Source organism: Bufo gargarizans, chromosome 3 (genome assembly GCF_014858855.1).
Source record: "Bufo gargarizans isolate SCDJY-AF-19 chromosome 3, ASM1485885v1, whole genome shotgun sequence".
Taxonomy (NCBI): Eukaryota; Metazoa; Chordata; class Amphibia; order Anura; family Bufonidae; genus Bufo; species Bufo gargarizans.
The window spans coordinates 302,117,376-302,144,243 of record NC_058082.1 but is presented as its reverse complement, the minus strand read 5'-3'; the positions used below and the strand labels follow the sequence as shown (position 1 = coordinate 302,144,243).

The window sequence follows — 26,868 nt, the reverse complement described above, 5'->3', positions numbered from 1 at the left end:
CAACGACCCTAAACACTGCTCAAAATCCACTAAGGAACAAGTACAACGTTATGGAATGGCCATCTCAGTCCCCAGACCTGAATATAATGGGAAATCTGTGGTGTGACTTAAGAGAGCTGTCCATGCTCGGAAGCCATCAAACCTGAATGAACTAAAGATGTTTTGTAAAGAGGAATGGTCCAAAATACCTTCACCCAGAATCCAGACTCTCATTGCAACCTACAGGAAGCGTTTAGCGGCTGTAATTTTATGCAAAAGGAGGATCTACTAAATATTGATTTCATTTATTTTTTGTGGTGCCCAAATTTATGCACCTGCCTAATTTTGTTTAAACAATTATAGCACTTTCTGTAAATCCAATAAACTTCATTTCACTTCTCAAATATCACTGTGTGTGTCTCCTATATGATAGATTTAACTGACATTTTTTATCTTAACAACCAACGATTTATACAGGAAAATCATGACGATTAAGTCCACTAGAGCATGGTTGCAGATTAAAGGCTGGAACATTTTGAAGTGGCCATCGCAGTCACCAGACTTAAATCCGATTGAGAACCTCTGGTGGGACTTAAAGAAAGCAGTTGCAGCGCGCAAGCCTAAGAATGTGACTGAACTGGAGGCTTTTGCCCATGAAGAATGGGCGAAGATACCCGTAGATCGCTGCAAGACACTTGTGTCAAGCTATGCTTCACGTTCAAAAGCTGTTATAACTGGAAAAGGATGTTGTACTAAGTGTGACGAAACCACCCTCGCCACGGTGTTTTGGAGGGGGCTGGTTGCCAGCCTCCTGCATCAGGATTATGGCCCATACTAACTTTAAAGAAGACAGGCCGGCTGCACAGCTTAAATCTGTCTTTGGAATTGTATTTTGTTATGTGAGGGCACCCAGATGGCTAGTTTAATTGTATTTGTGTGGTCTGAGTGCCATTCGCCTAATGATATGCACTCAGACTTGAGCTATCTGGGAATATGTTAAATGTCTGTGGTTGCTGGGAGGGTGTGCCATTGTGTGTTTAAATGGTGATGTCTGTCCTGTTGTCTCCACATGTGTATTGGCGATCTCCCCTTTGTCCTGAGAGATAATTGGATTATTCCTCGGTTGTCTCTGGGGCAGAGAGGAGGAAACCATGATGCATTGTGGGGATGTGTTGTATCTGTCCTGTGTCGCAGTCTCCATTCTGGTCCCCTGTGGGCGTGGCCACCAGATGGGGACCTGCATAAATACGGGCGGATAGCCCTCAATAAAGTGTTCCTGTTTTATCCTTCATCATGTTGAGACTGGTGTTTAGATAACTGATCAAACTGGGGGATTGCTATACGCTGAAGATTTGCTATACTCCCCTGGCATAACTACTAGCTCTTGTAAGAGCTGTTCCTGCTCTCTGGCTGTAGGAGAGGTTCACCCACTGGAGCCTGGAGCCTTGTCGTAGGTCCAGCGTGGGTGGAGGACGGTGAGACCCCAACCAAGCTGCGGCGGTTCGTGGGGTCTGCAGGGCGTACGGTGTCAAGTGGAGTGCTTGGAGTCCTCGGAAAGCACTAGGAGCATCTATCGACGGAGGTACCCGGTCGGGGTGCTAGGAGATCCGTTACACTAAGTACTAAGATTGAATGTCACTTGGGGGTTGAATAAAACTGATAATGATGTGAGCACAGAAAAGACATTTGTCGTTATTTCATTATAAATGTTATGTGATATTTGTCTGACTTACAAGGGCCTCTGATTTAATTGTAAACAAGATGACTGAAATCATCAAAATCAATGTCAAACTGGCCAAAACACTCAATTTCAGTGGGGGTTGAATAATTTTGAACACAACTGTATGTAAGCTTCACAAAGTAACTTCAGACCTGAACTGGTCCATAAAAAGTAGGTTTTTGAAAATTTGTAACGTCCCCAAAAAATAAAATGGCATTCCCAAAATGATCCAAACATAAAGTAGTCATATGGGGAATGTAAACGAATAGCTATTTTTGGAGGTATTACTATGTATTATAGAAGTAGAGAAATTGAAACTTGGAAATTTGCAATTTTTTACAAATTTTTGGTAAATTTGGTATTTTTTTTATAAATAAAAAAGATTTATTTTTTTTTACTACATTTTACCAGTGTCATGAAGTACAATATGTGACAAAAAAACAATCTCAGAATGGCCTGGATAAGCAAAAGCGTTTTAAAGTTATCACCACATAAAGTGACACTGGTCAGATTTGCAAAAAATGGGCAAGTCCTTAAGGTGAAATAGGGTCGAGTCCTTAAGGGGTTAAGAGATGTCTAAGTAGCCAGTTAATGTGTGCAGAAATACTGAAAAATGCACAGGCAGATATGTTTTTGACAGTCTCAAGTATAAGTTTGACGAAATGCACTTGTGAAAGTAGGTGTCCCTGAATGGCAGTTAGGAAATGTGGTCACCCTCGTTGTGCCATGCATCTGGGCAATCTCTGGGAGGGTGGCCCATATTTCCACACAGCGTGCACTTGCATGGCCGACCTCACCACATAGATTGCACTTTACCAAACATCTGAAGCACTTCCTGGGCTGACTAGGGTAGAAGCAGACATCTTTCTCTCTTCCAATGTAGAAGGAATTGGGTAGAAGCCATGTGATATTATTATGTTGGTGCAGTTTGACCAGGACCTTTCCCTGTTACAGGCATCTCAAGTCTCTCGGACGTTCAGGGAGTCTCCCACTACTATATAGCGGCTCCCTGACACCCGCATGTGAAACAATATATCCCAGGAAACAAGGTTTACTCGCAGTAAACCTTTCCGGCAACCTGTAGCAGTGTCCCCTTCTCGGCGCGTGCGCACAGTGCAAGAAGAAGCCGATGCCAGCAGTCCGCAACGGTGCATCAGGCTGAGCCTGTGCGCACGCGCGGGATCTCAAAGCGGGAGGAGGGGGAGGGAGGGAGAGGCGGCACTGAGGAGTAGACGGCGGCGCTGGGCGCGAACGGCAATGCGTGCGGCCGGGTACCATGCATCCACAGACCTCCCCTGCTTGGGCACCTTAATGATTGATAGGTTAGTAAAACCTGTTTTTCCGCATAATAAAGCCACTAATAGCTTTTATAAGGTCACCTTAGAAATCAGAATGCTGCCCTGGACATGAGCCTATGTTTGGCTCACAGGGCTTATAGGTGGTGACAGAATCCCTTTAATCATATACATAAATATGATCATTTGGGGCAGGGGAATGAGCCCAGTCCTCCACACCATATAGTGTGCAGATACTGCAGATGTCTGGAAAATGTCACAAAAAGTTTGTGAAAGAAAAAAAAAAGAAAACCTCCCGGAAATGAGTTTTTGCAGGTTGGGATGTCTGCTGTTACCAGGTGGATCCAGCAGATTAGAATCTATGGGCAGAATCTGGTACAAACACAGTCAGGGAACAGTCATATGGCGTAGCTGAGCCGCTGCTGGGATCGGACAGCACAGGTTGGAGCATTGTTATATAATGTAATGCAAACTACTTATTCATTTCTGATAGTAATTGGTGTCACCGTAACCTGCAAAAAACTATTAACAATGAGCAATAAAACACGTGGTTCTAACTAGTAACTATAATGCTGCTGCGTCTTGCGGTGCTGTCTTCGGCATCAAGGCAGCTCAATAAAGAATTTTCCGGTCTACATAAGTGCCCCACAATCCTACAGGCGCGATAGAACATGCTGCGATTTTCATGCAACGCACAAGTGATGCGTGAAAAACAACGCTCATGTACACAGACCCACTGAAATGAATGGGTCAGGATTCAGTGCGTTCACGTCACGCATTGCACCTGCGCGGAAAACTCGCTTGTGTGAAAGGGGCCTTATGGGGGATCTGTGGATGACACTGTTATGGGGGATCTGTGGATGACACACTGTTATGGGGATCTGTGGATGACACACTGTTATGGAGGATCTGTGGATGACACACTGTTATGGGGATCTGTGGGTGACACACTGTTATAGGGGATCTGTGGATGACACACTGTTATGGGGGATCTGTGGATGACACACTGTTATGGGGGATCTGTGGAGGACACACTGTTATGGGGGATCTGTGGATGACACACTGTAATGGGGGATCTGTGGAGGACACACTGTTATGGGGATCTGTGGATGACACTGTTATGGGGGATCTGTGGATGACACTGTTATGGGGGATCTGTGGATGACACACTGTTATGGGGGATCTGTGGAGGACACACTGTTATGGGGATCTGTGGATGACACTGTTATGGGGGATCTGTGGATGACACTGATATGGGGGATCTGTGGATGACACACTGTTATGGGGGATCTGTGGAGGACACACTGTTATGGGGATCTGTGGATGACACTGTTATGGGGGATCTGTGGATGACACTGTTATGGGGGATCTGTGGATGACACACTGTTATGGGGATCTGTGGATGACACACTGTAATGGGGGATCTGTGGAGGACACACTGTTATGGGGATCTGTGGATGACACACTGTTATGGGGGATCTGTGGATGACACTGTTATGGGGGATCTGTGGATGACACACTGTAATGGGGGATCTGTGGAGGACACACTGTTATAGGGGATCTGTGGATGACATACTGTTATAGGGGATCTGTGGATGACGCATTGTTATGGGGGATCTGTGGAGGACACACTGTTATGGGGGATCTGTGGAGGACACACTGTTATGGGGGATCTGTGGAGGACACACTGTTATGGGGGATCTGTGGAGGACACACTGTTATGGGGGATCTGTGGATGACACACTGTTATGGGGGATCTGTGGAGGACACACTGTTATGGGGGATCTGTGGAGGACACACTGTTATGGGGTGTAGTAAGTCTATCTTGGGGCCCTTGGCCCCTCTTAGTGTACTGCACTACATCCACGGTAACTACGACAACAGCGCTGTTGCCGCGGCAAAACGGTTAGGGTACTTTCACACTTGCGTTGTGAGGATTCGGCAGGCAGTTCCGTCGCCAGAACTGCCTGCCGAATCCGGAAATCCGTATGCAAACGGATATCATTTGTAAACGGATCCGTCTGGCAATTGCATTAAAATTACGGATCCGTCTCTCCGGTGTCATCCAGAAAAACAGATCTGGTGCTAATACATTTCAGTGGAAATTAACGCCGGATCCAGCAAATCGGCAAGTGTTATGGAATTTTGGTCGGAGAAAATACCGCAGCATGCTGCAGTATTTTCTCCGGCCATATACCATAAGAGGGACTGAACTGAAGACATCCTGATGCATATTGAACGGATCGCTCTCCTTTCAGAATGCATTAGGATAAAACAGAAGCGTTTTTTTCCCTGGTATTGAGCCCCTAGGACGGAACTCAATACCGGAAAAGAATAACACTAGTGTGAAAGTACTCTTAGGCCCCTTTCACACGAGCAATGTTTCTGCGCGGGTGCAAAGCGTGATGCGAACGCATTGCGTCCGCACTGAATCCGGACCTATTCATTTCAATGGGGGCAGTGTACATGAGTGCTATTTTTCATGCATCACTTGTGCGTTGCGTGAAATCGCAGCATGTTCTATATTCTGCAATTTTCACGCAACGCTGGCCCCATAGAAGTAAATAGAGCTGTGTGAAAATTGCATCCGCGAGCAAGTGCGCATGCGATGCGTTTTTCACGCATGGCTGCTCAGAGATGTTTGTATACATTCAGTTTTTTATTACGCGCGTGCAAAACGCATTAAGGGCTTGTTCACACGACCGTTGCCTTACTGCGGCCCGCATACGGCGGGTCTGCAATACACGGGGCACCGGCCATGTGCATTCCGCATCACGGATGCGGACCCACTTACTTCAATGGGTCTGCAAATTTGGAGATGCGGTGTGGAACGGAACCACTGAACCCTATGGAAGCACTACGGAGTGCTTCCGTAGGTTCCGTGCCTCCGCACCGCAAAAAAAATAGAACTTGCTCTATCTTTTTGTGGAAAAGACAGATCGCGGACCCATTCAAGTGAATGGGGTCGCGATCTGCATGCGGCAGCCCCACGGCCGGTGCGACTGTCGTGTCGCAGCATGTCGCAGTGCGACACCATAGACTATCATTATAAAAATTGTCTCGTGACATTGGCGCAACATCAGTGTCGGAGTGTAGTTGTGCCCTATGTGCCGCCCGACACATGTCGTCGTGTAGACCTGACCTAATCCGGACACGCTCGTCTGCATGGAGCCTTAGGCTAGGTCTACACGACATTTTGTCGCGCGACAATTTTTATAATGGTAGTCTATGGTGTTACACTGCGAGACAGTCACAAAAAAAACATTCAAGATGGATTTTTCTGTGACAGTCGCAGTCGCAGCATGTAGCAGTGCGACACCATAGACTACCATTATAAAAATTGCAGTGTAGTTGTAAACTGTATCCCGCAACAAAAATGTCCTCCTGCAGACCTGGCCCCTCTTAGTGTACTGCACTACATCCACGGTAACCATGACAACAGCGCGGGAAACGCTTCGCCCGCTCCAAGTCTGAGGTAGAACTTCTCCCTCATCAGCCGCGTCCTCGGGCGGTGGGCGGGGCTTGTGCTCTGTAGGACTAGTGGCAGCGCCTGAGCGGGAGCGCGCACATATAAATGATGGGGGGGCGCGCACGGCAACAGGTGACTGGTTGTGTGACGGGCGGCAGCTGGGCAGGTAAGTGTCACCGCGTCCTCCGAGACCGGGGGCCGAGGACGCCTCCTGGAGTAACTACCGTGTGTGTTATAGGAGGGTGTGCGGAGAATGGGGGGCATACGCTGCAGTGTAATAAGCTTATAATGTAGAGTTATGTGCTAACCGTTAGAGATGTAGCAGAGCGGACTGTGTTCGGGAACTCTCAGGAGACGAATCGCATTTTAGCTAAGTTTGCTTACAAAATCTATAGTGTATTATATGGGGTCCTCCTTGTCATTAGATGACCCCCATTCCTCCTGATGACTGTGTCCTTGAGGTGGCGCCCCAACCCCTTGAAGAGAAAAAAAACGCAAAGCCAGATTTTTTAATTTATTTTTTAATAACTCCTTCTTTGAGCCGTAACTTTTTCTATTTTACATTGTCCTAGCCGCCCGACGCCTTGTTGACGGTGGGACGAGACCCCCTTTAATGTACGGATACAGTTTTAAAAGAAATTTTTTATTTATTTATTTTTGTAATATTTTTTTTTAAAGCTCCTCAGTTCTGTCCTAAAAAAGGACAGAACTTTTTTTTTATTTTTTAAGGCATCAGTGTAAATGACCACATTTCCAACCACTCAGGTGCCACAATGACAATTGACTGTGGCATCCAAGGGGTTAAACAGGGGGTGGTAGGCGGGTGTGAGCGGTGTGTCGCAGCCCCTGACTATACCCGTACACTGTTGGTTGTTAAGGGGTTAATTATATCACAATATGTCATACATAATATAGAATAAGACAGTATAAAATATAAAATAAAATACAAAGTATATAATATCTCAGTCAGGTATAAAATATTGCAGTTTGTTAAAATTGATCTATAAAAGTTCTGTTTATATCCTTATAAACATTGCACTTTTGTTCATAGTGCTACAGAGTCTCAATCGTATATTTGTGCTATTGGGGAAACAGTTCACAGTCCTATGCAGTATATCCGTGAGTATGAAGTTCAATATTACTCACTATTTGGGGTCCAACTTGCACGTATCAGCCCATGGTGGCGTCCCACCACAGGTCAGTACACTCACCCGGTTTCTTTATGACACTGTATCGTGTCTTCCGATATTTAGTATCCGCAGTATCGTTATGGAACTTAAAGATCTGTTCACCGCTGGCTTCTATGCGCCCCACGTGTCCCCCCCCCCCCCCCCCCCCTCCGCCGATCTGATATTGATGACCTATATTAAAAGCCCGGAGAACCCCTTTAAGGCTATGACTACACGGTGCGGTTCTGAGGCGGCTGCGCTGTGGTCTCTTATTAAACGAATGAGGACTGTGCTGTTTAGTCGGCCGGTGTCGTCAGTGGGCGCGCCGCACCTTTAGCACTGCCTAGTTATTACCTGAGAAGTCTGACTAAACAGCGCTGTCCACGGATCAGTATCTTACCAAAAAAGCTGGAAAGACGCATCCGGAAAGAAAACATTATGCGTTTTTCCGGATCCGGCATGTAATTCCGGCAGATGGAGTACACGATTGATCCGTACAACGCAAGTGTGAAAGAGCCCTTAAACTGGTTTTCCACTTTAAAAATCAACTACCGAAGTTATTCAAAAAAGTCACGAGCGACGTTGTGAATAACTTACTTCGGCTCATCATGCAGTGGCCAGGTACGGGTGAATGATATTCTGTATTTGTCGTGACGCCAATTGCAGCGTGCGCAGGGTACTACCCCAGGGCCCTTCCAAGGTGTTATAACGCACATCCCAGATTAGGAATGCCAGAGGGGTGTAATGGCCTATAATGTCTCTATAGGGCGGTGATAAAAGTGTCACTGTCTCCTACCTGGGTACGGCTGGGCTCCTGGCTCACTTGTAAAAAATTTGAGTGTAGTGATAGTAGGAGTAATAGAGGGATTTTGCAGAATAAATGATGTCCAGACCTTTAGATGAAGTTCAAACGTTGCTTTATTTGAAATAACTTGTGTCCAAGCAGTGTACAGCTCTGGTCTCTGGTCCCAGCAGGTTTTAGCAATAATTGGCAGGAAATGAGTACTTCCGCTTTAAATGTGGAACTTGCAGGATAAACGTCTGCTAGCTCTGTAACTGCGGCAGGGTTAGCTTCTGCACTGATCTGTAACTTCTGCTGTGTGGGGACAGACTAGCTGAGGAGGAATAGGCTTCTCCTAGGTCTCTGGACTAAGTCATGTCCATAAATATTTGGACATGGACACAATTCTAACATTTTTGTCTCTATACACCATCACAGTGGATTTGAAATGAAACGAACAAGATGTGCTTTACCTGCAGACTGTCAGCTGTAATTTGAGGGCATTTACATCCAAATCGGGTGAACAGTGCAGGAATTACAGCAGTTTGCATCTGTGCCTCCCACTTGTTAAGGGACCAAAAGTAATGGGACAGAATAATAATCATAAATCAAACTTTCACTTTTTAATACTTGGTTGCAAATCCATTGCAGTCAATTACAGCCTGAAGTCTGGAAGGCATAGACATCACCAGACGCTGGGTTTCATCCCTGGTGATGCTCTGCCCGGCCTCTACTGCCACTGTCTTCAGTTCCTGCTTGTTCTTGGGGCATTTTCCCTTCAGTTTTGTCTTCAGCAAGTGAAATGCTCAATCGGATTCGGGTCAGGTGATTGACTCGGCCATTGCATAACATTCCACTTCTGTCCCTTAAACTCTTTGGTTGCTTTTGCAGTATGCTTTGGGTCATTGTCCATCTGCAGTGTGAAGCGTTGTCCAATGAGTTCTGAAGCATTTGGCCTAATATGAGCAGATAATATTGCCCGAAACACTTCAGAATTCATCCTGCTGCTTTTGTCAGCAGTCACATCATCAATAAACACAAGAGAAGCAGTTCCATTGGCAGCCATACATGCCCACGCCATGACACCACCACCACCATGCTTCACTGATGAGGTGGTATGCTTAGGATCATGAGCAGTTCCTTTCCTTCTCCACACTCTTCTCTTCCCATCACTCTGGTACAAGTTGATCTTGGTCTCATCTGTCCATAGGATGTTGTTCCAGAACTGTGAAGGCTTTTTTAGATGTCGTTTGGCAAACTCTAATCTGGCCTTCCTGTTTTTGAGGCTCACCAATGGTTTGCATCTTGTGGTGAACCCTCTGTAGTCACTCTGGTGAAGTCTTCTCCTGATTGCTGACTTTGACACACATACACCTACCTCCTGGAGAGTGTTCTTGATCTGGCCAACTGTTGTGAAGGGTGTTTTCTTCACCAGGGAAAGAATTCTTCGGTCATCCACCACAGTTGTTTTCCGTGGTCTTCCAGGTCTTTTGGTGTTGCTGAGCTCACCGGTGCGTTCCTTCTTTTTAAGAATGTTCCAAACAGTTGTTTTGGCCGCACCTAATGTTTTTGCTATCTCTCTGATGGGTTTGTGTTTTTTTTTTTTCAGCCTAATGATGGCTTTACTGATAGTGACAGCTCTTTGGATCTCATCTTGAGAGTTGACAGCAACAGATTCCAAATGCAAATAGCAGACTGGAAATGACCTCTGGACCTTGTATCTGCTCATTGTAATTGGGATAATGAGGGGATAACACACACCGGCCATGGAACAGCTGAGAAGACAATTGTCCCATTACTTTTGGTCCCTTAACAAGTGCGAGGCACAGATGCAAACTGCTGTAATTCCTGCACCGTTCACCTGATTTGGATGTAAATGCCCTCAAATTACAGCTGACAGTCTGCAGGTAAAGCACATCTTGTCCGTTTCATTTCAAATCCATTGTGGTGGTGTATAGAGCCAAAAATGTTAGCATTGTGTCACTGTTCCAATATTTATGGACCTGACTTAGTCCAGAGACCTAGGAGAAGCCTATTCCTCCTCAGCTAGTCTGTCCCCACACAGCAGAAGTTACAGATCAGTGCAGAAGCTAACCCTGCCGCAGTTACAGAGCTAGCAGACGTTTATCCTGCAAGTTTTTACATTTAAAGCAGAAGTATTCATTCCTGCCTATCATTGCCAAAACCTGTTGGGACCAGAGACCAAAGCTGTATACTGCTTGGATACAAGTTATTTCAAGTAAAGCAACGTTTGAACTTCATCTAAAGGTCTGGACATAATTTATTCTGCAAAGTTCCTCTATTACTCCTACTATCACTACACTCAAATTTATTGCAAGTGAGCCAGGAGCCAGGCTGTGCCCAGGTAGGAGACACCATGACACAACTACCACAAAACTATAGAGACATTAGTAACATAGTACATAAGGCCGAAAAAAGACATTTGTCCATCCAGTTGGGCCTGTTATCCTGCAAATTGTTGATCCAGAGGAAGGCAAAAAAAACTGAGGTAGAAGCCAATTTTCCTCACTCTAGGGGAATAAAAAATTCCTTCCTGACTCCAATCAGGCATCAGAATAACTCCCTGGATCAGCGACCCCCCCTCTAGTAGCTATAGCCTGTAATATTATTACACTCCAGAAATACATCCAGGCCCCTCCTGAATTCCTTTATTGTACTCCCCATCACCACCTCCTCAGGCAGAGAGCTCCATAGTCTCACTGCCCTTACCGTAAAGAATCCTCTTCTATGTTTGTGTACAAACCTTCTTTCCTCCAGACGCAGAGGATGTCCCCTCGCCAAATACATGATGGGAGTGATCTCTGTACTGACCCCTGATATATTTACACGTAGTAATTAGATCTGCCCTCAGTTGTCTTTTTTTCTAAAGTAGAATAACCCTAATTTTGATAATCTTTCAGGGTACTGTAGTTGCCCCATTCCAGTTATTACTTTAGTTGCCCTCCTCTGGACCCTCTCCAGCTCTGTCTGCCTTGTTCACAGGAGCCTAGAACTATACACAGTACTCCATGTGTGGTCTGACTAGCGATTTGCAAAGTGGTAGGACTATGTTCTCATCATGGGCATCTATGCCCCTTCTGATGCAACCCATCATCTTATTGGCCTTGGCAGCAGCTGCCTGACAGTTTTTTACAGCTTAGTTTCCTGTTCACTAAAATTCCTAGGTCTATTTCCATGTCAGTGTTACCCAGTGTTTTACCATTTAGTATGTACGGGTGACTTGCATTATTCCTTCCCATGTGCATAACTTTACATTTGTCAGTGTTAAACCTCATCTGCCACTTATCTGCCCAAGCCTCCAGTCTATCCAGATCCCTCTGTAGCAGTATACTGTCCTCTGTAGTATATACAGTATACTGTCCTCTGTAGTGTGTGTGTGTATACAGTACAGACCAAAAGTTTGGACACACCTTCTCATTCAAAGAGTTTTCTTTAGTTTCATGACTATGAAAATTGTAGATTCACACTGAAGGCATCAAAATTATGAATTAACACATGTGGTATTATATAGATATATGAAAGGGAGAGATAAAAAAGTGTAAAATGTCATTCTAGGTTCTTCAAAGTAGCCACCTTTTGCTTTGATTACTGCTTTGCACACTCTTGGCATTCTCTTGATGAGCTTCAAGAGGTCACCTGAAATGGTCTTGAAGGAGTTCCCAGAGATGCTTAGCACTTGTTGGCCCTTTTGCCTTCACTCTGCGGTCCAGCTCACCCCAAACCATCTCGGTTGGGTTTAGGTCTGATGACTGTGGAGGCCAGGTCATCTGGCGCAGCACCCCATCACTCTCCTTCATGGTCAAATAGCCCTTACACAGCCTGGAGGTGTTTGGGGTCATTGTCCTGTTGAAAAATAAATGATGGTCCAACTAAACGCAAACCGGATGGAATAGCATGCCGCTGCAAGATGCTGTGGTAGCCATGCTGGTTCAGTATGCCTTCAATTTTGAATAAATCCCCAACAGTGTCACCAGCAAAGCACCCCCACACCATCACACCTCCTCCTCCATGCTTCACGGTGGGAACCAGGCATGTAGAGTCCATCCGTTCACCTTTTCTGCGTCGCACAAAGACACGGTGGTTGGAACCAAAGATCTTAAATTTGGACTCATCAGACCAAAGCACAGATTTCCACTGGTCTAATGTCCATTCCTTGTGTTCTTTAGCCCAAACAAGTCTATTCTGCTTGTTGCCTGTCCTTAGCAGTGGTTTCCTAGCAGATATTCTACCATGAAGGCCTGATTCACACAGTCTCCTCTTAACAGTTGTTCTAGAGATGTGTCTGCTGCTAGAACTCTGTGTGGCATTGACCTGGTCTCTAATCTGAGCTGCTGTTAACCTGCGATTTCTGAGGCTGGTGACTCGGATGAACTTATCCTCCGCAGCAGAGGTGACTATTGGTCTTCCTTTCCTGGGGCGGTCCGCATGTGAGCCAGTTTCTTTGTAGCACTTGATGGTTTTGGTGACTGCACTTGGGGACACTTTCAAAGTTTTCCCAATTTTTCAGATTGACTGACCTTCATTTCTTAAAGTAATGGCCACTCGTTTTTCTTTACATAGCTGCTTTTTTTTCTTGCCATAATACAAATTCTAACAGTCTATTCAGTAGGACTATCAGCTGTGTATCCACCTGACTTCTCCTCAACGCAACTGATGGTCCCAACCCCATTTATAAGGCAAGAAATCCCACTTATTAAACCTGACAGGGCACACCTGTGAAGTGAAAACCATTTCAGGTGACTACCTCTTGAAGCTCATCAAGAGAATGCCAAGAGTGTGCAAAGCAGTAATCAAAGCAAAAGGTGGCTACTTTTGAAGAACCTAGAATATGACATATATTTTCAGTTGTTTCACTCTTTTTTGTTATGTACAGACGTGGACAAAATTGTTGGTACCCTTTGGTCAATGAAAGAAAAAGTCACAATGGTCACAGAAATAACTTTAATCTGACAAAAGTAATAATAAATTAAAATTCTATAAATGTTAACCAATGAAAGTCAGACATTGTTTTTCAACCATGCTTCAACAGAATTATGTAAAAAAATAAACTCATGAAACAGACATGGACAAAAATGATGGTACCCCTAGAAAACACAGAACATAATGTGACCAAAGGGACATGTTAATTCAAGGTGTGTCCACTAATTAGCATCACAGGTGTCTACAACCTTGTAATCAGCCATTGGGCCTATATATATGGCTCCAGGTAATCACTGTGTTGTTTGGTGATATGGTGTGTACCACACTCGACATGGACCAGAGGAAGCAAAGGAAAGAGCTGTCTCAAGAGATCAGAAAGAAAATTATAGACAAGCATGTTAAAGGTAAAGGCTATAAGACCATCTCCAAGCAACTAGATGTTCCTGTGAGTACAGTTGCACATATTATTCATAAGTTTAAGATCCATGGGACTGTAGCCAACCTCCCTGGACGTGGCCGCAGGAGGAAAATTGATGACAAATCTAAGAGACGGATAATCCGAATGGTAACAAAAGAGCCTAGAAAGACTTCTAAAGAGATTCAAGGTGAACTTCATGCTCAAGGAACATCAGTGTCAGATCGCACCATCCGTCGTTGTTTGAGCCAAAGTGGACTACATGGGAGACGACCAAGGAGGACACCATTGTTGAAAACGAATCATAAAAAAGCAAGACTGGAATATGCCAAACTACATGTTGACAAGCCACAAAGCTTCTGGGAGAATGTCCTGTGGACAGATGAGACAAAAATCGAAGTTTTTGCCAAGGCACATCAGCTGTATGTTCACAGACGAAAAAATGAAGCATATCAAGAAAAGAACACTGTCCCTACTGTGAAACATGGAGGAGGCTCTGTTATGTTCTGGGGCTGCTTTGCTGCGTCTGGCACAGGGTGTCTTGAATCTGTGCAGGGTACAATGAAATCTCAAGACTATCAAGGAATTCTAGAGAGAAATGTACTAGCCAGTGTCAGAAAGCTTGGTCTCAGTCGCAGGTCATGGGTCTTGCAACAGGACAATGACCCAAAACACACCGCTAAAAACACCCAAGAATGGCTAAGAGGAAAAAATTGGACTATTCTAAAGTGGCCTTCTATGAGCCCTGACCTCAATCCTATTGAGCATCTTTGGAAGGAGCTGAAACATGCAGTCTGGAAAAGGCACCCTTCAAACCGGACACAACTGGAGCAGTTTGCTCATGAGGAGTGGGCCAAAATACCTGCTGAGAGGTGCAGATGTCTCATTGACAGTTACAGGAAGCGTTTGATTGCAGTGATTGCCTCAAAAGGTTGCGCAACAAAATATTAAGTTAGGGGTACCATCATTTTTGTCCATGCCTGTTTCATGAGTTTATTTTTTTACATAATTCTGTTGAAGCATGGTTGAAAAACAATGTCTGACTTTCATTGGTTAACATTTATAGAATTTTAATTTATTATTACTTTTGTCAGATTAAAGTTATTTCTGTGACCATTGTGACTTTTTCTTTCATTGACCAAAGGGTACCAACAATTTTGTCCACGTCTGTATATAATTCCACATGTGTTAATTCATAGTTTTGATGCCTTCAGTGTGAATCTACAATTTTCATAGTCATGAAAAGAAAACTTTGAATGAGAAGGTGTGTCCAAACTTTTGGTCTGTACTGTGTGTGTGTGTGTGTATATATATATATATCTAGTGGCAGCACTGTCAATGGTATAAACCAAAGGGTGCAGCTGGCCCAATATGGATATAAGCCAATCCAAATAGATAAAAATTGTAAAAAAGGGCAGCACTCCAGAAGGTAAAAATGCAAAAAATTACTTTATTTGCCCAAATGGGACATGCGGCGTTTTGGCTCTATACAGGAGCCTTTCTCAAGCAGTGTGTACAGACAAAATACTGAGTTTATATAGCATTATACTGAGTCATATCAATTTACAAAACAGGTGTAATCAATTCATAACAATTAAACACCAATTTGATAAAAATACAATTCATGTACATAAAAGTGTAACAAATAATCACTAATTCATGATCATATGATGAATATCCAAATGACAAAGTATATACATGATTCTATGGTGTATAAAAATTCTTACATAAATTCATAATTATTAATCAATACATTAACAGTGCCAGTTGTGATCAATAATAAAGTGCTTACTAAATGGTAATGAAGGAGGAGACAGAGCGTGGATGGCTGCCATAACTTGTGCGATCCGGCGTGCCTAAAGCGCATGTCTGGATGACGTATACTTCCGGGTTTCGATGTAATTGCAATGCCGCGGCTGCAGCCCTGATGTCAAATCTGCCATTCTTAATATGGAAATAGTGCCTTTACTACCAAGCGCTTTAGTAGCAAAGTCCAATACGCACTGGATCAAGGTGGTTGCACATATTCGTGCCATATAACTGTATGAGTGGCTAAGTGGGGTTGGATGAGGGCTACCACAACCTAAGAAGTGGCGCCTCCATCCGGGACCTCAGACCAGTTGCGCATCCGCACGTTAGTACAGAGTCGCACTGCGTCCGTGATCGAAACCCACCTGTCTCCACCTATTTGAGAGGGTTCTCCTCATAACCACCTGCCATGTGAATAACGGACTATCTGTAAAAAACCCAAATATGGACAAAAATAAACCAATCACCATCAGCACATTATAACAGCACGCTGTTCACAAATGCAGCCTCAGGCTTCCTCACTCCGTGGCATATCGTCTATAATAGAAACAACAAAAAATTAAAAACATGAAAATTCATAGAGAACATATATTTTGTCCAGTATAAATGATCACAAAATATACACAGGTGCGGTCGACATCATAATATGCAGCAAAAGGGCAAGCCAGTCCTAGCCAACCCCAATTTTGTAATCCACATTCAGACCATGCGGTTTAAGGGAATTCAGTGTGTGGATCCACTTTAACTCCCTTTTTCTTAACAAATTAATTATGTTGCCACTGGTAAAAATCGATGATGCAGCAGCTCAAATCCCTTTCTGTATGTTTAAAGTCAACAAAATGTTTTGACACTGGCAGGTCAAGCCGTTTTTTACCTTTTATGCTTAGCCGGTGATTATTAAAACGTGACTTAGTCAGTGGTTGTCTCACCAACATAAATCAAATTGCACGGACACATAATCGCATAAATAATATAACTGGAGTCGCGAGTCAGATAATGTCGTATCTGGTATGCGATCCCAGTTTGAGGATGCCCAAAATTTCTACCTTTTTAGGATATATTTACAATTAACACATGGAAAACATCCAACTGCCTGTTGTCAGTGTTGTCTGTCTAGCCGTTTTTAGTGTGCCTACATCGGCCTTGACCAATTGATCTTTAATGTTTTATCGGAGATCCAAAAGTATTAAAGGTGGCAACCACCCAATATATTCCAATGACGTTGAATAATATTCCCTATCTCTGTACTTTGTTTAGAGTGCATCGAGATGAAAGGAATCCTGACCGACTTAGTTTGTTGTACTTTCCTTTTAAGAGTGTCTTCCCTATTTAATTTCCTAACTACTTCTTCTTCTTTTTTCTCATAAAGTAATTTTGATGGATAACCCCGCTTCTTAAACTTATCAGTATATCCAAAGTGTTGTCAAACACATCCGGGTCTGAGACTACACGTCTAGCCCTTTAAAAACTGTGAGTAAGGTAGGGATCTGACCACAGATCTAGGGTGATTGCTACTGTACGTCAATAGTGTGTTCCTCTCGGTCGGCTTGGTGAACAGTTGAGTCTGCAACCTGCCATCTGCCAGGATCACACGTGTGTCAGGAAACTGCATTTCGGTGTGGGAGTGGACTAAAGTGAATTGAAGTGCACTGTCGATTCAATTAAGGAATCTATGAAACTCGCAAAGTTGTTCAACGGTGCCAGTCCAGATGAGGAAGATGTTGTCTATGTACCGCCACCACGCCCTCACATGTTGGAAGTGGTGGCTTCCATAGACGACCTCCTCAAATCGATGCATAAATATATTGGCGTAGGTTGGGGCCACATTGGACCCCATCGCCACGCCCTGTTCTTGCATGTAAAAAGAATCTTGAAACGGGAAGTAATCCTCAAAACAATTTCCAAAAGGGATATTATAAACTGTTGAGATTGACAGGTGAGTGATGATCTCTCCAACATGTATGCGACTGCTGATAACCCCTTCAGATGATCTATTGAGGTGTAGAGGGAGGTGACATCAAAGGATGCCAATGTCACCCCCTGTACTCCCACCAAATCAACCATCTGCAGTTTGAGCAAAAAGTCGGTAGTATTACTGTCCTCTGTAGTGTGTGTGTGTATATATTATATTATATTCGAAGAACCCCAAGGAGAGAAACAACGGGAACAACCTAACCCAGCTAGGCGTGTCTTAGCTGACCTGACTAAATGGCTTGTTGTGTGCCCTAAGCCATGATCGTGGGTAGGCCTGTAAGTGGGCATACCCTGTGGAAATGAGAAGATAAGGGAGGGAGGGTGGGGCACCTGAGAACACGCCCCTGTGAATGAGGCTGTGGCTCGTATATGAAGAGGCTCCGCCCCTCCCACAAATGCAGGCTGACTAATCAGCCTTACCAACTTGTGGTCATGGCTATGGCCAAGAGATATCCGAAGAACCCTAAGGAGAGGAACAACCTAACCCAGCTAGGCGTGTCTTAGCTGACCTGACTAAATGGCTTGTTGTGTGCCTTAAGCCATGATCGTGGGTAGGCCTGTAAGTGGGCAAAAACCAAGCCAAGTAGGGTAGAAAAGGAACTCTAATGGCATGTGCAAACTAATCCCCAAGCCAACTGCAAGGTGTCAGGGATCTAGAGCAAAAAATTCGGAGTGTATGAGGCAAGGCCAGAAGGAGACCTACAACCCATCTTGTGGATGACAAGGCCAGAGACATGATGCTCAATATTGCGGATACTGCCCCAAAGCGGAATGGAGGACCGGGAATACATTGTGAAATGGATCATGAAAACCAACTGAACCTTGTAAAGTTTTGGTTCTAGTGCGAATACTGGCAATGCCCCAGCCTCAGGAGATCAGGGATGAGGGCCAAAAGAACTATGTAGATAGGAAGAGAATCCTTGAATAGTTCCCCAGACAACAGCTATCTGCTAGCCGTGGCCCACGCGTTGTTCTACTGTGTGCCCCTGAGAATTGTTTTAACGCTTGAGACGTGAAGACCGACCTACTATCCGAATCTTCTACCGTGAGGAAATGCTGAACCTTGTCCAAAACCCGATTTAACGTGGTTGTAGGGAGTCTGAGGTTAGTGCGACAAGATTCTGTCTATGCCCTCCCATGAGTGAGGGAATGCAATTGCAATGAAGCCACCGGCGAAAATTAATTCCTGGTCGTGGTAAAAAGGCACAGACAACCATTGGTCGGACCCCTGAAGCCATGGGGCCGAAGCAACCACCATTGGCCCATGGGGCCGGGCAGCCGCCGGGGTGCGAACCTTAAAATTGAGGACGGCTGGGGAAAAGATTGGGGCTTAACCCAACGGGTTTAGTAATCAACCGGGACTCGATAACCTAGAAAGACAATGACATGGGGTAAAGCTTCTTAATGAAATGAGGCTGAAATGAACCACAAGTACTAATCTGTAAAATATAAATGAACAAAAGAAAACTTATGAAAGGTGTGCCATGGAAAAAAAAAATCAGATGGCCGTATGACCTACCAATGTCTATGACAATTGTGAAATCCTTTAAGCCAAGAGCCACTCCAGCGAGTCCCATATGGCGGGAGCCATGCGCGCGAGTCCCATATGGCCACTGGCTTCTTTACTTTTTATCACTGATATCCTCTGTTATCTCCTACAGTGTGATCGTTGTGTCTAGAGCAGCGGTTCTCAACCTAGGGGTCGCGACCCCTATGGGGGTCGATCGGCCCTTTCCGGGGGGTCGCCTGAGGCTTCCTATTAGGGCTGCACGATTGTAGCGTTACATTGCCCTACTTCGTGAGATTTCCCTACCTCCTGACTTCCCGTCGCACTGCTAATGAAGTGAGGCTGCGTTCCTGAGTTTTGACTATCTGCGCATGCGCAAACCGACAGTTTATGGAAAATCTCAGCGGAGTTCAGCTTCACACCGGGACACTGCGCATGCGCCGGCCGGAGTTAGCCGCGCTTGCGCACTGGGCCGTAATTTTCCCTACTAAGGCTCTCCTGCGCATGCGCAGTGTCCCGGTGTAAAGCTGAACTCCGCTGAGATTTTCCATAAACTGTTGGTTTGCGCATGCGCAGATCGTCAAAACTCAGGAACGCCGCCTCACTTCATTAGCAGTGTGACAGGAAGTCAGGAGGTAGGGAAATCTCACGAGGTAGGGTAGTAAAATAGGAGAGATTGTTTCACACAGGAGTAACATACTTTACACGCAAAGACAGTTATGTGCGCAGTTTAGGACACATGAGGGGACACATAGGGCCATGAGGGGGACCAGCATAAGATGCTATGTCTTATGCTGGCCCCCCCTCATGGCCCTATGTGTCATAGCACACATCCCCTATAACAGCGTACTCCACAGATCCACCCCATAACAGTGTCCTCCACAGATCCCCCCCCCCCCCCATAACACTGTCCTCCACAGATCCCCCCCCCATAACACTGTCCTCCACAGATCCCCCACACCACAGCGCCAATTACAGAACTCCCTAACACCTTGTAATAGACTGGCATACATCCTGCATATCAGATATTTACATTACAGTAGCAAAATTAGTTATGACGTAGCAAGGAAAAAAATGTAATGGTTGGGGGTCACCACAACATGAGGAACTGTATTAAGGGGTCACGGCTTTAGAAAGGTTAAGAAACACTGGTCTAGAGGGTTTTGGAAATCTTTTTTCCACCTCATCACCACGACTGCTACGAGGAGATTGACCCCTGACCTCTGTAGGTGCAGGAACAGAGAGGGTTTAAATCCCCACCACCAACACCAGTGTTTCCTGTCCCTACAGAGGACAGGGGCAGAGAGTCTCCCTGTGGGGAGATGAAGACGGATCTTTTCCTGACACCTACCGGTGTTCCCCCTGCCGTCCTGCGGTCGGCGTACTAATGCTGGGCAGGGGTGAAGGAGGGAGGCCTCGCTCCATTATTATATGAGAGCCTGCTCCCGGTCGCAATCTCCCGCTGAGCCTCCGGGGCGTTCGCCGGGTGCGCACCGAAGCTCTTCTGAAGGCAGCTGACGTCACTTCGGGTGGACGAGGGGAAGTGACGTCATCCAGGAAGCGTCTCCAGATTTGAATTTCGGCGCCAGCAAATGCCGAATGTCTCCTGTACTGGCGTACTTCAGAGTCTGTGTGCGGTCATGTCGGCTGAACCCCGCTCCCCTGGAGACCCTTCTGTGCCGCCTACCGTAAGTCCCCTGTGGGGAAGAGCTTTCTGCTCTGTTACTTGTTCTCTAAAAACACTGTACCAGGTTGCTTATTCCTCCTCCACTTCTCAGGCTTGGGGCTATTATCTCCATGCATTTATTCATGGCTGATAGGGGTTATTTTCCCCAGGTTCCTAAGGAGGCCCAGAAAAAAATCAGGAAACAGGCTAAGTGCGTGTCCTGCCTCAAACGACTTCCGGACGACTACCGCAAGAAACTTTGCAAGGACTGCATTTCTAGCGTCATTGCGGAAGAACAGCCTTCCTTCCTTGATGAATTGAGGTCCATGATCCATGACGAAGTAAAGACCTCCTTATCCCAAATTTCCCCCTCACTCAGGGACCCGCCTCCACCTAAAAAGCGAAGGGAACCCTCTCCTTCCTTATCAGACCCGGAGGTAATAGGGGAAGATGCTTCTTCATCTAGAGCCTGGGAGGACGAGGAGGCATCCTCTGATATTGACACTACTGAGTCAGATAGGATTTTTTTTTTTCGCTGGATGAGATGCCAGACCTTCTAAGGGCTGTCCGGGCCACGATGGGGGTAGAAGACACCCCAAGAGCCCACTCAATTCAAGACGAAATGTTTGGGAGACTCCAGGTTAAGAAAACCCGCGTGTTTCCGATCAACGAGAATATTCAAGACATGGTACTCGACGAATGGTCCAACCCAGAGAAACGGTTGGGGGTGTCCAGATCCTTTAAGAACCGTCTGTTATTTGACTAACGAAGGGAAGATTTTCAATTTCCAAAGTCAATAAAAAGACTGCCTTGCCCTTTGAAGACACCTCCCAGTTGCATGACCCCATGGATAGGAAGGCAGATAGTCTTTTAAAAAAATCATGGGAAGCGGCCATGTTTAATCTATAAAAGCAAACATCGCGGCCACCTCGGTAGCTAGGTCCATGAGGTTGTGGCTAGATGAGTTAGAAACTCACATCAGAGATAATACTCCCAGGGAAGAGATCTTAAGGTCCCTCCCCTTATTGAATTCCGCCACAGCCTTTATGGCAGACTCCTCAGCAGAATCTGTTAGATTTGCCGCAAAGGATGCTGGGCTTTCCAACGCAGCCCGCGCCTTGTGGATGAAGAGCTGGTCAGGGACAACACATCGAAAATGAAACTATGCTCCATCCCGTTTTCAGGAGAATATGTACTTTGGCCCGGTCTTGGACCATATCCTTGAAAAGGCTGCGGACAAGAAAAAGGGCTTCCCAGAGGAAAGGCCCTATAAGAGGAAATATCCCTTTCGGGCCCCCACTAGCCAGAATAAACCCTTTAGGGATAAGGGGAAGTCAGGACGCTGGAGCTATCCAAAAGGGGGCAGGGGTAGAAGTAACTCCTCTTCCTCCCAAAGTAAGTCCTCGGACAAACAATGACGCCAGTGTGGGGGGGAGATTGAGGAATTTTCTGACTCCCTGGGAGTCCATTACCCCGAATCCTTGGGTCCGGGACATCATAAAATTCGGTTACCGAATCGAACTTTCCTCATCTCCCCCAAACCGCTTCATCGTTACAAATCCAAGCTCCTCCAATATACGCATAAAAATTCTGCAAGGAATTCAGAGCCTTCTGGCAATAGACGTGATAGTACGGGTCCCATCTTCACAGCTAGGACAGGGGTTCTATTCAAATCTTTTTCTGGTAGAGAAGAAAGAAGGGTCTTTCCATACAATTATGAACCTAAAAGCCTTTAACAGATTCATAATTTATCGGAAGTTCAGGATGGAATCCCTAAAGTCCCTGATCCCCTTAATAGGGAGGAATGCCCTGATGTACTCAGTGGATCTTCAGGATGCTTACTACCATGTCCCAATTCATCCAGAATCCCAAAGGTTCCTAAGATTTGCCATCCAGGACCACAGGGGGGTAACCAGCCACTTCCAGTTTACAGCCCTCCCCTTTGGGATATCATCTGCGCCCAGAGTCTTTACGAAACTGGTAGTCGAGATGGTAGCCTTCCTGAGACACAAGGGATTAGTGATTATTCCATACCTGGACGACTTCCTCTTGATTGGGAATTCAGAGGACAAACTCAGATCAGACTTACTAACCTTCCTATCTCTCATCCAGGATCTAGGGTGGTTGGTGAACCAGAAAAAGTCAAATCTTGTACCTTCCAGCACTATCCAGTTTTTAGGTGTCATCCTGGATTCCCGGGCTCAACGTACCTTTCTTCCACCAGACAAGATCAAAAGCCTCCAATTGAAGGTTCGTCGGTTTCAGAACAGGAGGTCTTGTCCCATAAGGGAAGCCATGAGTCTCCTGGGCCTTCTCTCATCCTGCATCCCGTCCATTCCCTGGAGCCAGTCCCACTTCCGATCTCTACAGTTATGGATCCTCAGATCTTGGAACAAACAACAGTCCTCACTGAATCACAAGGTTCTGATCCTTCCTGCGATGAAGGCCTCCCTGGACTGGTGGAAAAGCACAGCCAACCTGTCCTTGGGAGTCGCCTGGGAGAAGACTCCCTACATCCAAGATGCAAGCGAAAAAGGACGGGGAGCGAGGTGGGAGATCATTTCTTTCAGGGTTCCTGGATTCCGACAACCCGCTCTCAATCTTGCAACTTCAGAGAGCTGGAAGCTGTCCGAAAAGCTCTGAAAGCTGCAGAAGTCCTTCTTGTGGGTCACCACATAAAAATACTTTCAGACAATACTTTCAGACAACACAACGACGGTAGCATACCTCTCTCACCAGGGAGGCACGAGATCGGAGAAGCTGATGTCCATCGCAAGAAAGATCTTCGCTTGGGCAGAGTCCCGCGTGAGGTCCATCTCCGCAATTCATTTGAAAGGGATACTGAATGTGGAGGCAGACTATCTCAGTCGCCAGTTGATAGACCATACCGAATGGTCTTTAAATCAGGACATGTTTCAGACTCTGGTGGAAAGGTGGGGCACTCCACAGGTGGACCTGTTCGCCTCCAAGAAGAACGCAAAGGTACCAACATTTTGTTCATTGAACACACAGGACAATCCTTGGGCTCTAGATGCACTCACGATTCCTTGGGACTGGGATCTCTGTTATGCGTTTCCACCCTTGCCTCTGCTTCCCAGGATAATTCAAAAGCTCAACCTAGAGGACTCGACTCTGATCCTAATAGCTCCCTATTGGTTCCCTTCCTTAAAGAACCTATCGATAGAGGACCCATGGCCTCTTCCCTCCAGAAGGGACCTTCTTCTTCAAGGGTCAATCCTTCACCTAAACTCGAGTTTCCTCAAGTTATCTGCTTGGATCCTGAGGTCCAGAGGTTGAAGTCTCAAGGGCTTTCTGACCAAGTGATATCTACCCTGAAAGCAAGTAGGAAGAAAGTTACCTTCTCGATATATTTGAAGATCTGGAAGCGATTCTGTTCCTGGATTGGTAATCCTGCCCCAAATCTAGAGCCGCCCAATTTTCTGAAGATCTTGGACTGCCTCCAGCAGGGACTTGAATTGGGTCTTAGACCTTCCACCTTGAAGGTACAAGTCTCGGCCCTAGCTTGTTTTTTTTTGATCAGGATCTAGCCAATCATCGCTGGATCAGAAGATTTATGAAAGCTGCTTCTCGACTACGCCCCTCTCTAAAATCCAGGATCCCCAACTAGGACCTCAATACGGTGCTCACAGGCTTGACCCTTGCCCCGTTCAAGCCCCTAGCTAGTTGTTTCACCAAACCTCTTTATCTGAAAACCGCTTTTTTGGTGGCCATCACGTCCGCAAGAAGGCTAGGCGAGATTCAAGCTCTATCGATTCAAGAACCCTATCTCCGTATCACCGATGATAGAATTGTCCTTAAATTAGATCCAGGGTTTTTACCTAAAGTAGTATCTGATTTCCACCGTAACCAGGAGATAGTAATCCCTCTAATGATAGGGAGTCTAGCTTCCATTCACTTGATGTAAGACGCTCAGTCCTGCGATATCTCGAGGTGTCTAAAGATTTTCGTAAATCCAATAACCGATTTGTCCTATTCTCAGGTAAGAATAAGGGTCTAAAAGCCCCCAGGTCTTCCTTAGCTCGGTGGATTAGGGATTCCATTTCCTACGAGTCTCAAGGCCTTGCTTGCCCCTCAAATCTGAGAGCTCACTCTACCCGAGCTATGTCCTCCTCCCAAGCAGAGTGGGCCAGAGCTTCCCTTGAGGATATCTGTAAAGCTGCTACTTGGTCAGACATTCACACCTTCACTAAGCACTACAGGTTAGACCTATCTAGTTCAGACTTGTCTTTTGGACGTAAGGTCCTTCAGGCGGTGTCGCCCCCCCCCCCCCCAAGCTATAATTTTTTTAGATCTCCTCGTAGCCGTCGTGGTGATGAGGTGGAAAGCCGGAATTAGACTTGCCGGTAATTCAGTTTCCACGAGATCACCACTACGGCACGTATATTCCCTACCCTTTATTAGGTTTCCTTGGGAGGTTATGAAGTAATACCCTCTCGACTTGTTATGTTTTTGTTCTCACCACTTATTTCTGTCTCTGTAATTTTGGACACACTGGTGGTGGTGGTGGGAGGGGGGGATTTAAACCCTCTCTCTGTTCCTGCCCCTACAGAGGTCAGGGGTCAATCTCGTAGCAGTCGTGGTGATCTCGTGGAAACTGAATTACCGGTAAGTCTAATTCCGGCTTTTTTTTCTTCTCCATATCCTTCAGCTTTTTCGTGATTTCTTTTTGTTCTGGGCTTTGGTCCTCCCTTGAGATGGCTTTGTAAAGATCCTTGAAGTACTGGAGCCAGATGTTGCCATTTTGGATGTGGAGGTTGGTGTTCTTGCTGCTTTTGTCCATGTGCTTCCATAGTTCCCAGAAGGAGTTGTCCTGGAGAGCATCTTGGAGTTGGAGGAGCTTGGTTGAGATGTTGCCTTGCTTTTTCTTTGTGAGGGTATTTTTGTATTGCTTTTGAATGTTGTTGTAGGCTTCCCTCAGATTGGGGTTGTTCGGATCATGGTGTTTCCTATTTGAGGCCATTCTTAGCGCTTTCCTTATATCTTTACACTCCCGGTCGAACCAACTGTTGGGTTGTTGCTTTTTTGACCTTTTGTTGCATATTTTGAGGTCGGACATTTCCGCCATGGTGCAAAGTATATTATTAAAGTCCCTTACCGAGAGATTTACTCCTTCTGGGTTCTGCTCATACACTTTACTATGGAAGTTATGGAGCATCTCCTGGATCTCTGCTCTGTTTATGGTCTCTATACTTTGGGGCTGACATCTTGGACCATTTAAAAGATGGAGGTAGGTTTAAAGAGGCTGGTCTGCTGTGATGTTTGTGCTGGTGGTTTACTTGTGGATTTAATGTATAGGAGCAGTTGGTTGTGGTCTGACAGGTGTGTCTGTGGGGTGACTATGAAGCCACCAACATTTTTGGGGTCCATATCTGTGATGGCATAGTCTACCACACTGTTGCCTACATGGGAGTTTAGGGTATGTCTGCCAAGAGTCTCCCTTGGTGCGGCCATTGAGAATATGAAGTCCGAGCTTCGTAACGATTTCTCTCCATCTATATACCACATATCTATCTAATATTTATCTAATATCTATCTGGATGTCTAGCTATCTCGTATCTATCAATCATTCTATCTATCAAGCTATTTAGCCATCTATCTACTTATCATCTACCGTATTTATCTATCAATCTTCTAATATCTATCAATTTATCCAAACACTTCTACACTAGCAAATGTAGAAGGTCTAACCAGACCACCACCACACTGTTTGGACATGTGTTCTGACGCGTCAAAAACCATGAGCCAGAATAACGCTCCTAATTCGTTTTTATTTTAACATTAGATTTAATTTTATTGTAGCGCTATTTTTCTATATTTTTTTTTGCACTTAGAATTCTATAATTTAGCTGTAACCGAAAGCAAGGCCCCGCACCAATTATCAGATTTAGGGTACATGCACACGTTCAGGATTCATGTGCGGACAATCCGCACTGAAATTCGCAGGCAAATCCGTGCGGTCAATCTGCATGCGGATTTCACTAAGTGAAGAAAATCTAGACAGGAAAAATAAAATTGACATGCTGCGGATTTTAAAATCCGCACTGCAGGTCAAAATCCGCATCGTGAATTTCAAATTCCGCATGCAATCCTGATCGTGTGCATTTAGCTTTACTGCACATTTG

The 26,868-nt window shown here is 45.4% G+C and overlaps 1 protein-coding gene across 3 annotated transcripts in view; it reads left to right on the top strand.

The window, feature by feature from the left end:
- Positions 1-26,868, top strand: part of LOC122932313 (beta-1,4-galactosyltransferase 3-like) — a 246,692-nt gene that overhangs the window by 110,596 nt on the left and 109,228 nt on the right. Inside the window, exons 1-2 of one of the 3 annotated variants that reach the window (XM_044286658.1) lie at positions 6,583-6,629; positions 7,515-7,582. The exons of 1 other annotated variant lie outside the window; for it this stretch is intronic. The gene's annotated coding sequence lies outside the window, so the exon portion shown is untranslated. Of the gene's footprint in view, positions 1-6,577; positions 6,630-7,514; positions 7,583-26,868 lie in introns of those variants that run through there. One more of the 3 variants, XM_044286659.1, reaches the window with a different exon arrangement.